The 12,989-nt window shown below is 40.3% G+C and overlaps 1 long non-coding RNA gene across 1 annotated transcript; it reads left to right on the top strand.

The window, feature by feature from the left end:
* Positions 1 to 8,139: 8,139 nt before the first annotated feature.
* Positions 8,140 to 9,705, top strand: LOC129750099 (uncharacterized). The gene is made up of 4 exons (XR_008738285.1): positions 8,140 to 8,955; positions 9,012 to 9,190; positions 9,253 to 9,425; positions 9,494 to 9,705. It is a non-coding gene; the product is annotated as an uncharacterized LOC129750099 (long non-coding RNA).
* The last annotated feature ends 3,284 nt before the right edge of the window (positions 9,706 to 12,989 follow it).

The following is a 12,989-nucleotide window of genomic DNA, read 5'->3' as shown; positions in this document are numbered from 1 at the left end:
AAAGAGCAGCCAGCAATGGAGATATCCGATTACTTTATGACATTTCTCGCCGCCTTAGTGGTGCAAGGACTAATGCTAGAATGCCGCTTAAAGACCGAGCAGGTCAGTTATTGACTGATCGAACAGATCAGCTCAAACGATTGACTGAGCACTTTGAACAACTATTCCGAGTCACGAATAGCGATGGCCAACAGAACCCGCAGTAAGTCGCATGAATGGCATCAACTCGGAAGCGCCCTTGCTGGTTGGAATAGAAGACCAATAAAAAATCCAACAAAGCACCTGAGATCGATTGCATCCCTGCTGAATGCTGAAAGCCGACCCTGCTTTGTCAGCACATATGTTGCACCGTCTATTCACTGATATTTGGGATACTGCAACATTTCCGGCCGACTGGGTGCAGGGTATCTACGTAAAGGTCCCGAAGAATGGAGACCTGACAGAGTGCGGTAACTGGCGAGGCATAAAGTTGATCTGTACAACCCTTAAAGTACTCTGCAAAGTGATCCTGAACAGGATCCAGGAGAAAATTGACGCTACACTCCGACGGCAACAAGCTGGATTCCAATCCGGACGATCATGTGTGGACCACATCACAACGCTACGAATCATACTGGAACAAATCAACGAATTCCTGGACTCTCTTTTGCTGGTTTTCGTTGGTTTCGAAAAAGCATTCGACCGACTTAACCATGAAAACATCTGGGCGGCTCTAAGGCGTCGAGGGTCCCAGACAAACTAGACCATTTCATCGAAGCACAATACGAGGCATTTCCGTGCAAGGTCTTGTACGACGGTGTCTTGTCCGATCCAATTCCGGTAACTGCTGGAGTGAGACAGGGATGTATCTTATCACCGCTTCTTTTTCTAATCGTAATGAATGAGATTCTGACTGGATCGATCGACTGTGCACCGAACCGAGGATTGCCGTGGAATCCTTCAACAATGGAGCAACTGAAAGACCTTGACCTAGCTGACGAAATTGTTTCGCTTGCCCAAACACAACCTGATATGCATGGCAAACTCGACGACCTCACCGAAAGTTCAAAGGCAGCAGGTCTCAAAGTCAATGTCGGAAAGACCAATTCGATGGAGATCAACACAGGAAATCCCTCCAGTTTCATGGTAGCTGGGCAACAAGTTGAGGAAGTGGAATGCTTCCAGTATCTTGGTTGTTAGATAACGCCTGATGGTTGTACCAGGAAAGACATCGAAACCCGGATCAGAAAAGCCCGATTTGCATTTGCGAGTCTCCGGAACATCTGGCGCTCACGTCAGATATCTCTACGAAGAAAATTCGAATCTTTAACTCAAACGTCAAATCCGTATTGCTGTACGGGTGCGAAACTTGGTGCACATATGCGGAATATCATCCACGCTTGATGGCCTGGCAACTGGATCTCAAATGAAGAACTACATCGCCAGTGCCATCAGAAACTTGTGGCGGCGAAGCCTACACGCCGAAATCCGAACTGTCGACGAGAATCTTGACTGAGACCAAGTGAAGACGCTGGCTCTGGATCGTCAACAGTGGAAGTCTTTTACCACGGCCCTATGCACCAGAGGATCGGCGCGGGAACATCGAATAAGTAAGTAAAAAAAAGTCTTGGCACCCAATTTCCATTTTTTTCCATTCGAATTACCCAGAGTAGGAAGGCGGAGGAGTTCCATAACTCTGGAGAGTTCTACCACGCGACAGCAGTATTCGGCGATATTCGGCAGTTAGATTCGGATCTAAGAATAAAACGTGTTACATGTTGTTAGTGTTGTTAGCTGTTTCCCTTAAAACACGTTGTTATTTATAGTGATAGAAATCCGAAACTTGCAAAACGTAAAAACCTATTTTTCAGTGAACATCACTCTGTGAACGTGCATCATGAGTGGCAACGACCTCATCTGTCCCGACCCGACCCGAGGAAATTTTTGGTTGGTACCTCCCGAGCATTGGTCCTTCGAGTCGGATATACGGTGGACATCTAAGACGTTAACCGTGATTTGGACGCTTTTGGCCGACCATCGAAATTCAGCGATTGGGTATTGTAATTGCATGGAACAATAGCCCTTTGTACACCACTATTGCTAGAAGAAAAATTACGCGCTTTAAAGAATTTATAATTGGTACAAAAATCATTATCAGGCTCGATTCCACAGAAGGAATAAAAATGATGTTGATTTTTCAAAACAAAATATTCAATTTCCCCATACAAACATGAAGGTTCAAATTTATTCATGTAAACGTTACTTAAAAATTCTGCAAAAAATCATGGGTCAGTTTTACACCAAAACAAAACTTTTAAGACCCCTGGGTTTGAGAAATTCGAAAATGACCCCAAATCGACTCAGTCTACTAGAATATCACATAGTTTCTAACCCGTGTTCTGAATCCAGCTACCATTATTCTCTCCTTAAATGGTTCATGTTTAAAACTTCACGTGGACCCGCAAGTTAACAGGAAATTAACTCTTTATACACAGTAAACGAAAATTACCGAGTTCGGTAATTTTTTTTTACCGAAATCCTAACATGTGAAAATCGTTAAACTGTTCGGTAATTTTTTCGGTAAAAAATAAACGAACATCGGTAAATCGATTCTTCATTTACCGATGTTCGTTTATTTTTCACCGAAAAAATTACCGAACAGTTCAACGATAAACACATGTTATGATTTCGGTAAAAAAAAAAACCGAACTCGGTAATTTTCGTTTACTGTGTAGTCGGCTCGCACATTCTCCTCGAATGCCAGAATAAAGCAAGACTTGCATAGACTGTGTCTTGTATTCTCAACTCAAGTATTAGGACTCAGCTTAGTCTAAAAATCTCTAAAGCAAGGCAACTAGCTTGATCCGCGTGATGTCAAATTTTCATTTAACGATAGCCTGTTAATATCGGTAAAAAAAAATTGAAGATTATTGTGGGAGTTTTTCTATTAAATTTTTAGAGAGAAAGTTCAGCAAATTTGTCTCAAAATAAAGATATATATTTTTTAGAGTACTATCTTATCTAAGATTAAGGCTGAACTTGAATTTGTACGGCAGTTCAAATTGCTTCTAATTGCCAATAATTTGTATAAATTTATCGCTTATTATTTTCTTGCATTCTTCCATGTTATCATTTGTACCAAACAATCAGATTTCCTAATTCCAAAGGAAGGCCTCATGTTTTATCAAAACTCTACCACCAACTGCGTTACGTATCTCGTTTTTATCGCTGTTTACACATGATGCTCGATTTTCAGACAGACGCTCCACCCGTTCGATTGGCAACATCGTCGTTTGCATAAATTGCTTCCATTTCGTGACTAGAGATCGGGAGAAGAAATGAATCTGTTCAACAAGTTCAAGATCAACCGGATGCTTCTGCGGACATCTTCGGGCAGGGGGAGATGGGACGGTTTAGAATTGCGAAATTTTATTGCTAAAATCGCTTTTGGGCTCGTTTCGTTTCAATTTTGTTGCTCCTGGGTTGTCGGGGTCATTGAACGATGTTGTCGGGTTGAGAAAGTTCACGCGACGTAGACAGTTAGATCGCAGTTAAGCATTAATTCCATTTCTAACATAATGTTATTATTTTCATAAACAATTTTTTTTCTCAATGCATTCATAGTTCATGCAGTAGACAGTGATCGGTCTAGTCACAAATATAGACCATGAATGTTCACTGATGATAGAAATTCTGTCTTATTTATTTCAGATTTACATTATCTTATTTATACAAATGTGAAGTTCAGATGCTCGATAGCAAATTTATTTGCCTTCAATATGATGAAAATAAACCTAAAATTGATTTGATATAGCCCGAGAGTTTTTATTGATTTATGTAAAAGATTTTTTAAGAAAAATATCATTATTAAAGTAAATCTTACTCGAAAACTGTTCTGCCGAGACTTTTTCAATTTCATTTTTGAATTCAGCGGACGATTTTACACTAGAAATTTTTATTTTCAGTTCAAAAATTCTGTAAACTAGTGTTATGTTTTTTGATTAACATGTCATTTAAAGCGATTTTTTATTTATGTTATTAACAAACTCTGGAATGTTCCATACATACAAAGCCACTGAGTACTTACTTACTTAATGATACCGCGCCGATCCACCGGTGCATAGGGCCGTGGTAAAAGACCTCCACTGTTGACGATCCGGAGCCAGCGTCTTCACCTGGTCCCAGTCAAGATTCTCGTCGACAATTCGGATTTCAGCGGCTAGGCTTCGCCGCCACGAATTTCTGGGCCTGCCTCTTCTTCGATGACCTTCTGGATTCCAATCTAGCGCCTCTCTGCAAATCTCGTTTTCGTCTTTCCGCAGCGTGTGCCCAATCCATCTCCACTTACGTTCCCGAATCTCGATTTCTAGCGCCCTTTGATAACACCGGCGATGTAGTTCCTCATTTGAGATCCAGTTGCCAGGCCACCAAGCGCGGATGGTGTTCCGCAGGCAGCGGTTTACAAATACTTGCAGTTTTCGCGTCGTTACCGCATATGTGCACCAAGTTTCACACCCGTACAGCAATACGGATTTGACGTTTGAGTTGAAGATTCGGATTTTCGTTCGTAGAGAGATCTGGCGTGACCGCCAGATGTTTCGGAGACTCACAAACGCAAATCGGGCCTTTCTGATCCGGGTTTCGATGTCTTTCCTGGTATCACCATCAGGCGTTATCTGGCTACCAAGATACTGGAAGCACTCCACTTTCTCAATTTGTTGCCCAGCTATCATGAAACTAAAGGGATTTCCTGTGTTGATCTCCATCGACTTGGTCTTTCCCACATTGACTTTGAGACCTGCTGCCTTGGAACTTTCGGTGAGGTCGTCAAGTTTGCTCTGCATATCCGGTTGTGTTTGAGCGAGCAAAACAATATCGTCAGCCAGGTCAAGGTCGTTCAGTTGCTCCATTGTTGAAGGATTCCACGGCAAACCTCGGTTCGGTGCACAGTCGATTGATCCAGTCAGAATCTCATCCATTACGATGAGAAAAAGTAGCGGCGATAAGATACATCTTTGTCTCACTCCAGCAGTTACCGGGATTGGTTCGGACAAGACACCATCGTGCAAGACTTTGCACGAAAATGCCTCGTATTGTGCTTCGATGAGATGGACTAGTTTCTCTGGGACCCCTCGTCGCCTTAGAGCCGCCCAGATGTTTTCATGGTTAAGTCGGTCGAATGCTTTTTCGAAACCAACGAAAACCAGCAAAAGAGAGTCCAGGAATTCGTTGATTTGTTCCAGTATGATTCGTAGCGTTGTGATGTGGTCCACACATGATCGTCCGGATTGGAATCCAGCTTGTTGCCGTCGGAGTGTAGCGTCAATTTTCTCCTGGATCCTGTTCAGGATCACTTTGCAGAGTACTTTGAGGGTTGTACAGATCAACTTTATGCCTCGCCAGTTACCGCACTCTGTCAGGTCTCCTTTCTTCGGGACCTTTACGAGGATACCCTGCATCCAGTCGGCCGGGAATGTTGCAGTATCCCAGATGTCAGCGAAAAGACGGTGCAACATTTGTGCTTACAGGGCAGGGTCGGCTTTCAGCGTTTCAGCAGGGATGCAATCGATCCTAGGTGCTTTGTTGGATTTCATGTTTTTGATTGCCGCTTCTATTTCAGCCAGCGAACGCGCTTCCGAGTTGACGCCATTTATGCGACTTACTGTTGGCGCTTCGAGCTGCGGATTCTGTTGGCCATCGCTATTCGTGACTCGGAAGAGTTGTTCGAAGTGCTCAGTCCATCGTTTGAGCTGATCTGTTCGATCGGTCAATAACTGACCTGCTCGGTCTTTCAGCGGCATTCTTGCATTAGTCCTTGAACCACTGAGGCGGCGAGAAATGTCATAATGTAATCGGATATCTCCATTGGCGGCGGCTCTTTCTCCCTCTTCGGCTAGGGAGTTTGTCCAGGCTCTCTTGTCTCGTCTACAAGCTCGTTTAACTGCCTTTTCCAGCTCCGCATATCGTAAGCCACTGAGTAGCAGGAAAAAAAAGTCCCAGAAAGCCGATTTTCTTTCAATATCAACTTGACGTATTTCTTTCAATTTTGCATTTAAAAAACCTGAACACCCCTCATTTGGAAGGTGTGTGTGTGTGTGTAGAATCCCGGTAAGCGCGTCCTCTCAGAAATCGTCATAGCATGCAAAAAATTGAGTGTTGAGTCACCGGACTTAGAATAAAACGGTTCATTTCGGCGACACTCCGAGAACGCAAATATTCTCATTCAGTTTGTCCTGCTGAGATAGCTAGAGGCAACGAATACGAATGCGTACATGCGAAATCAGTTTGAATCGTACACTCGTACGGTGTGCTCGCACTTTATCCCCGTCTTTTTTATATGCGTGCTTTCAATCGTAGCAGTCGACTTCTCAGGCAGGCAAACACGCGTCTCAAAGAGAAACATACAAACACGATTCGGATTGTTTTCGTGTGTTTCTCTGGAGGGCGTGTCTTAGATTATTTCGTGTCACTCACCCAAGGCACGCGTATGGCGTGTTCCTCTCTGCCGATTAGATGATGCAAAATCGCAAGAGAGATCGATACGATCCCTCTGTCGATTTGAGTTACCTCTCTGCCGATTCATGTTTATTGGGATGTTGCTCCTATTTTGATTTTGGAACTCACTCTTCAGTTGTCAAAAAGCCGTCCAGGGAAGAAGAGCAGCGTATCAAGATTTTGCTCGCGCATCGTGAAAATCCGAGCTACTCGCACGCAAAGCTGGCAAAATCGCTAAAAGTTGCCAAATCAACCGTTACAAATGTCGGGGGAACGTTTGTCGACAGCCAGGAAGTCTGGATCGAGGGGAAATCGAAAACCGGAAGCCGCTGAAACGACAAAGAGAGTTGCCGGTAGTTTCAAGCGAAACCCTAACCTCTCTCTCCGAGATGCCGCAAATAAGCTGGGTGTATCGCCACAACCGTGCATCGAGCCAATAAAAGGAGCCGGACTATCGACTTACAAGAAGGTAGTGACTCCAAATCGCGATGATAAACAAAATAGGACGACCAAAGCGCGATCCCGGAGACTGTACACGACGATGCTGACGAAGTTTGACTGCGTGGTAATGGACGACGAAACCTACGTCAAAGCCGACTACAAGCAGCTTCCGGGACAAGAGTTTTATACGGCAAAAGGAAGGGGAAAGGTAGCAGATATTTTCAAGCACAAACTGTCAAAGTTCGCGAAAAAATATCTGGTTGGCAAGCCATCTGTACCTGTGACTTGAAAAGCAGCATTTTCATAGCTTCCGGGACTGTCAACCAAGAAATTTACGTGAAAGAGTGTTTGAATAAACGTCTGCTGCCTTTCCTGAAGAAACACGGTTGTTCCGTACTGTTTTGGCCGGATTTGGCATCTTGCCATTACGGTAAAAAGGCCATGGAGTGGTACGCCGCCAACAACGTGCAGGTGGTTCCCAAGGACAAGAACCCTCCCAACACGCCAGAGCTCCGCCCAATTGAGAAAAAATGGGCTATTGTCAAGCGGAACCTGAAGAAGACCAAAAAAACTGCTAAAGACGAGCAGCAGTTCAAGGCAAACTGGCTTTCTGCGGCGAAGAAGATGGACAAGGTGGCTGTACAAAATCTGATGGCAGAGGTTAAACGTAAGACCCGGCAATTCGGATTTGGAAAAGCGGAAGCCTAACTGATTATTTTTCCTGAATTTTGTACTAATTAAACTTGAAAAAGAAATTTAATTTTATTTTTTAAATAAACGATTCCACCGATTTACACGCATTTTCCCTTGACCAAATTTTGACCGTATCACCCTTTAGAACGAGTTTCCAAGTTGAAATAAAATTTATTATTCTGTAGTAAAAATAAAATCCCTACTACATAAACGCGATACATTTTGACATCTTTTAGAACATATATTTTACAAGTTAAAAATTTAACTGTCGGAAGACTATATGGCGCGATTCAAAATAATTATTTTCGCTCTGCTAACACGGAGAAAAAAGACGACTGTTGTTCCAATTATTTCAGCTAGTTACACCTATCATCACAATGTAGTTGATTTTTTCGCATTTAACTATAAATAAAATAAACACAACTACAAACTGCTGATTGACTTTACGCAATCAACTATGAAGATAATAGATTCAACTGTAATTGATTCAACGATAAATATAATAGATTGTACTATACATTTCTAGTTGATTTCTTCCATCTAACCATAAATATGAAAGATTAAACTGTAATGGTATAATTGATAAATTGACAGTATCTCCAAAATATTTTAACAATATATAAATTTGAATTTAATGGCACCACTGTTGATCATTTTTAACGACCAAAATCAATGCCACCACCACAACCAAGCACCACCAAAGAATTATTTTTCTCCGAATCGAAACAGAACATACCACCATTTTTTTTGTTTGCGACGGGAACGAAATCGTGCCTTTCAAGAATTTTTGGGTTCCGAGACCAAAGGATCTTTCACGGAGTATGTGGAATCGACGTGCATTTCAACGAGAGCTGATTGGTGGGTCTAAATGTGCACGTCTATTATCTTCCGCAAACGGCCATCTACAGGAACCCTCAATTTTTCTCTACGGAACCTGGATTATGTAGAAATTTAAAAGAACGGCAAGGGGAAACGCTAGGCATCATCAAAAGTCTGGCGACAATAGTGGTTTATAGTTGACGTGGAAAATAAATATATCTATAAGTGGCGTAACATTACATTGCCAAACATCCGGACAATCATAATTGCCAGCAGGAGGACTTGCAGGGGGGTAAAATCTGCTGCAAAAATTGAAATACCCCCAGAAGGATTTCAACCAGCAGTGATACGATTATTTGGCCATGGGAAGAGACCACTGAATGCTTGTTAGGAAACAGGAAATCACTATACTGTTGCTTCCACAGGAATAAGTTTCAACCCTATCAACGATTCCAGTATGCAACCTTTAACCATCCGGACTGAAAGTCCAGCGGGTCGGAGAATGAAAAGCTGCTCGTCAAGCAGCAGGTAAGAATTAATTTGTATATATTTTTTTTTAATATAAAGGATATTTTTAATTTAAGGGTATTTCATCGTTGGCACCACTGCTATTCCAAGCCGCGAAGAATGCACTTCGGCACTAAAACGAATTGTCCCCGAATCTGGAGAAAGTCGAGCTCTGTGACATTCTGTCGAAGAACAGAATTACCTCTCGCTGAAGCGAATCCAGATTTATAGAAATTAAGTCGAGTGTCTCTGCATGGTGAGTTAATTTATTTCCCGAAGTCCAATATTATTTAATTGCTTGTGTTTTGATTATTCTAGGTCGAGGCACGGAACGCAGAATTAGTCGATTCAACGGGAAACCTCTGCAGGTGATAGATGGCTACGGAAAAGTCAAAGCAAATTCGTTAACGCATGGGGTTGCATGGGAAAGAAGTGGACATCGGTTGATGGCCAATCCGTCTTTCTTGATTGCCAGAACCGTTCTTCGAGAGGTTGGTTTAAATTGAAAGCGTTCTACTGAATGACTATTTTAATACGATTGAATATTTATTTACCACAGGTTTATCATCTAATACCTTGCGGCTCGCTCACAGGGAACAATTTCTTAATCGGATGACATAAAGGTGGCAACATCAAGTTCTGATAAAGACGTGGGAGAAACAAATGATGCCGGTAAAGACACAAGTCTTACTTAGTGATTGCCATTCAATCCTTACGCCATCCAAACTGCATCAACCTACAGAGTTAAATTTATTGGTAGACATGGAGGAATGAACCACGTACAGTATTAACGCTTTTTAATTGTTGAAATGTAGTATTTGCCTGGAATAAAAAATATTTTTAAAAACATAAAATTATGCTGAAAAATAAATATGTATCACACTTCCAAAAACTTAATTTCTACCATGAATATATTTGTTCACCGCGAAATCAATCATATGAATATAATTTAATCTAATATATTTATAGTTAGAGCAATCAGAAAAACATAATTGAAATTATTATACTTATTATAAAATCAATCATACGATTATAGTTGAATATATTATATTAATAGTTAAATGCATAAAATCAATCATATCACTACAGTGGAATCTATTATATTTATAATCAAATGCGTAAAATCTATCATACAACTTTATTTACATCTATTACATGTAGTTGAACGCACAAAGACTTTCAGATAATCAATTGTTCTTGTAGTTGAAAGTTTAATATTTATAGTTAGCCGAGAATTAATCAGAAATATGATTGAATATAAGTGGATTATTGTTGGAAATACTATACTTTATTCTCCGTGAAGAAAGTGTCTTCAGCTTTGCCTCAAAAATTGTAACTGTACAATACTTCGCCGACACAAAGTCGGACTAATTAAAACTGCAAAATTCAACAACGCCACCAGAACTTGTTCCAGCTTGTCCGAAACAAATATCATAATGCCTCGAATATCTCGAGTTATCTTGATGGTTTCTCAAGATCATGCTTGGGGCTCAAAAGTTAAACGACGGGCGACGGCCAAATTCGGACGAAAATAAATGAAAAATATCCTCAACAGGAACACGCAAGAAAGCAACGAGCCTCCAAGCGGGTCAATGCTAGAATTTATCGATTTCGTATTTCTGGCACAATGATAATCCTCATCTGAACTCACTGGTCCAGCAGAATTATTTCCCGATTTTTTTTCTCATTCGCCAGTACATTCTATACGAATCTCCGTTAATTCGCGAATGAGGCTTCGGAATCCAGAACGACGAAAAAAATGAAGACCAAAGGTTCAAAAGTACTCATGTAAGCAAATATCAGCTTGGGTTGCTCAAACAAAGGGTTTTGATCACTTACGCCCTCTCATAAATGATGGCTAGAAATAACACAGTTCAAACACTTCTTTATAATTAAGAACATTTTACCAGAGCCAGAAAAAAAGCTCTGCGTGCACGGCCCAGGAAGAGTGTCATAAATTTTAATGAAAAAGGAGGTTTTGGTTTCGTCTTTACAGGATGCTATTTTTCTCGCGGCAACCATAAATGGTAGTTTTGTTTATTTATTTTTCTTATTTTTGGGTTTTCGAAAAGTAATCGGAAATTGGGCACAAGGAGGGGAGCAAATATAAATAATGTGCACGAAAATTGCGGCAGTGATCAATGTAAGCCCTATAACTTAAAATTAGGAATTTTGGTTGTTTGCTTCTTGGCGCATGTTGAGTTAATAAATGTGTTCTGATCACGGGGAGCGAGGATATTTGTAACTTAACTGTACATTTGCTGGTCAGCGATTTGTTTCAATAATTTATACAACTCTTGTTCATGCTTGTATTCTGGGAGCTGGGAGACGTTGATCGGGTTTTTTGACCAGCACCCATTGGATGTTCGTTCCTGCTCATGTGAAGCAGAAGGAAACAATAATTAAAATTTGAATCAGATATTTTTAATCAAACGAGTTTTAAGATCATATTACAAGTTCATTACGTAAGAAGTTTATTTTTATAAACTATCGGTCTACAGATCTTTTAACGGATTTTATCAAAATGCCCCACTTCCGATTTATATCGTTTCAAGTATACGGTTTTTGTTAATTAAGCAGATGGTTGTAAATCAGTCGGAGCTACAGACACTCAAGAATTTTGATATGCCACAAAACCGGATTTTGAACTGCGAAACTCCGGCAGGAAGCTCAATCAGGGTTCGTCGCTTGACCTATTTCGAAAGATTGAGCTCTTTTGTTCGAACTACCAGCAATCAATCCGCAATCAGTCAGAAACTTTTTCGCATCAATAAATTTCTTGAATTTACAATGAGAAAGTCGCCTATTCTTTATAGCACATTTCGCCAAAAGTCGCAACGCAATTCAGACAGGACTGCAGATCACAACATCCAGCATTCATCACAAACAACACACGAGCATCAGGCTGATGGAAAGCGTGTCCCAGAGTAGCGGTTTGGTTCTTCGAGATAACTTAATTTCTTCGATTACTGATTGTGGGGCGGGTTTTTTGACAGGCAGCTGGATGTCCGCTAAAAATGGGTGCTGTAAAACGAGATTCGCAAGATTTATGAGTTCCTTATTCGCCTCGATCCACGAAGCATCTGCGGAAATTTTGAAAACAATAACAACATTAAGAAAACGAATTTGTTAATATTCGTTAGTTTTTCTAGTGGAGATAGCGATTTAAAATGTTTTTTTTTATATGAGTACATTAACTTCTCACATCGATTAATTACAGATTATTTTCACATCCTCATATGACACATCGACTTTTTTTTCTAGCTGAAACCTTTACATATAAATGTAATTGTATTTGTAATTGTAATTGTTTCTTTATTCAGTGACGATAACCTTTTTGTAAAATTAAATTGTATCAGGTCAAGGAGATTTCATTTGGAAAGAAAAAAGAACAATGGAATGAATAAACAGTATTTTTAACTAATAATGAATTAAAACCAAATCAAACAAAAACTAAGTATTGGAGGTAATTTAACCTAGGGTTACCATATCCCGCGACACCAAAAAGAGTATATTGCGATGATTTATCCAAACCCCGTTTACCCGAGGTTGTCGGAGGAGGGACCACCTCGGATAAGTAAAACCTTTAATTAATCGAAATATGACAAACCCTATCCATAATTGCTCTGGTTCTTACATGGATTATATTATTCTATTTATTCGAAGTTTCTGTCAAATTTATATTTCAAACTTGCAAAAACGTCATATTAATAGCTTAATAATATATCGCGATGATAAGACACATTTTTACATGGATTTTGATTAAAATGGTGGCTCGGATTACGCAGCTCGGATAAGCGGTGTTCAACTGTACATATTTTGTGCTATCTGAGGCGGCACCGAGATATTTCAATTTTATCGAATACTGTTAATATCTTGGATGTTATGTGACTTAAATGACAATTATGAATTTTCTTTTAAAATATTCTTGTTCTATACCTAAATTTATTGGATATTAATTACTGTTTGCATAGTCAAAGGCGCTTATCGCGCTCACAATTTAAACGATTAAAAACGCATGTTTATTGAATTTGGTAAAATTTCACAAAAAGAAG

The sequence above is a fragment of the Uranotaenia lowii genome, chromosome 2, assembly GCF_029784155.1.
Source record: "Uranotaenia lowii strain MFRU-FL chromosome 2, ASM2978415v1, whole genome shotgun sequence".
NCBI lineage: Eukaryota > Metazoa > Arthropoda > Insecta > Diptera > Culicidae > Uranotaenia > Uranotaenia lowii.
Note: the sequence above shows the minus strand (reverse complement) of the source record. Positions and strands in the feature narration are given on the sequence as shown.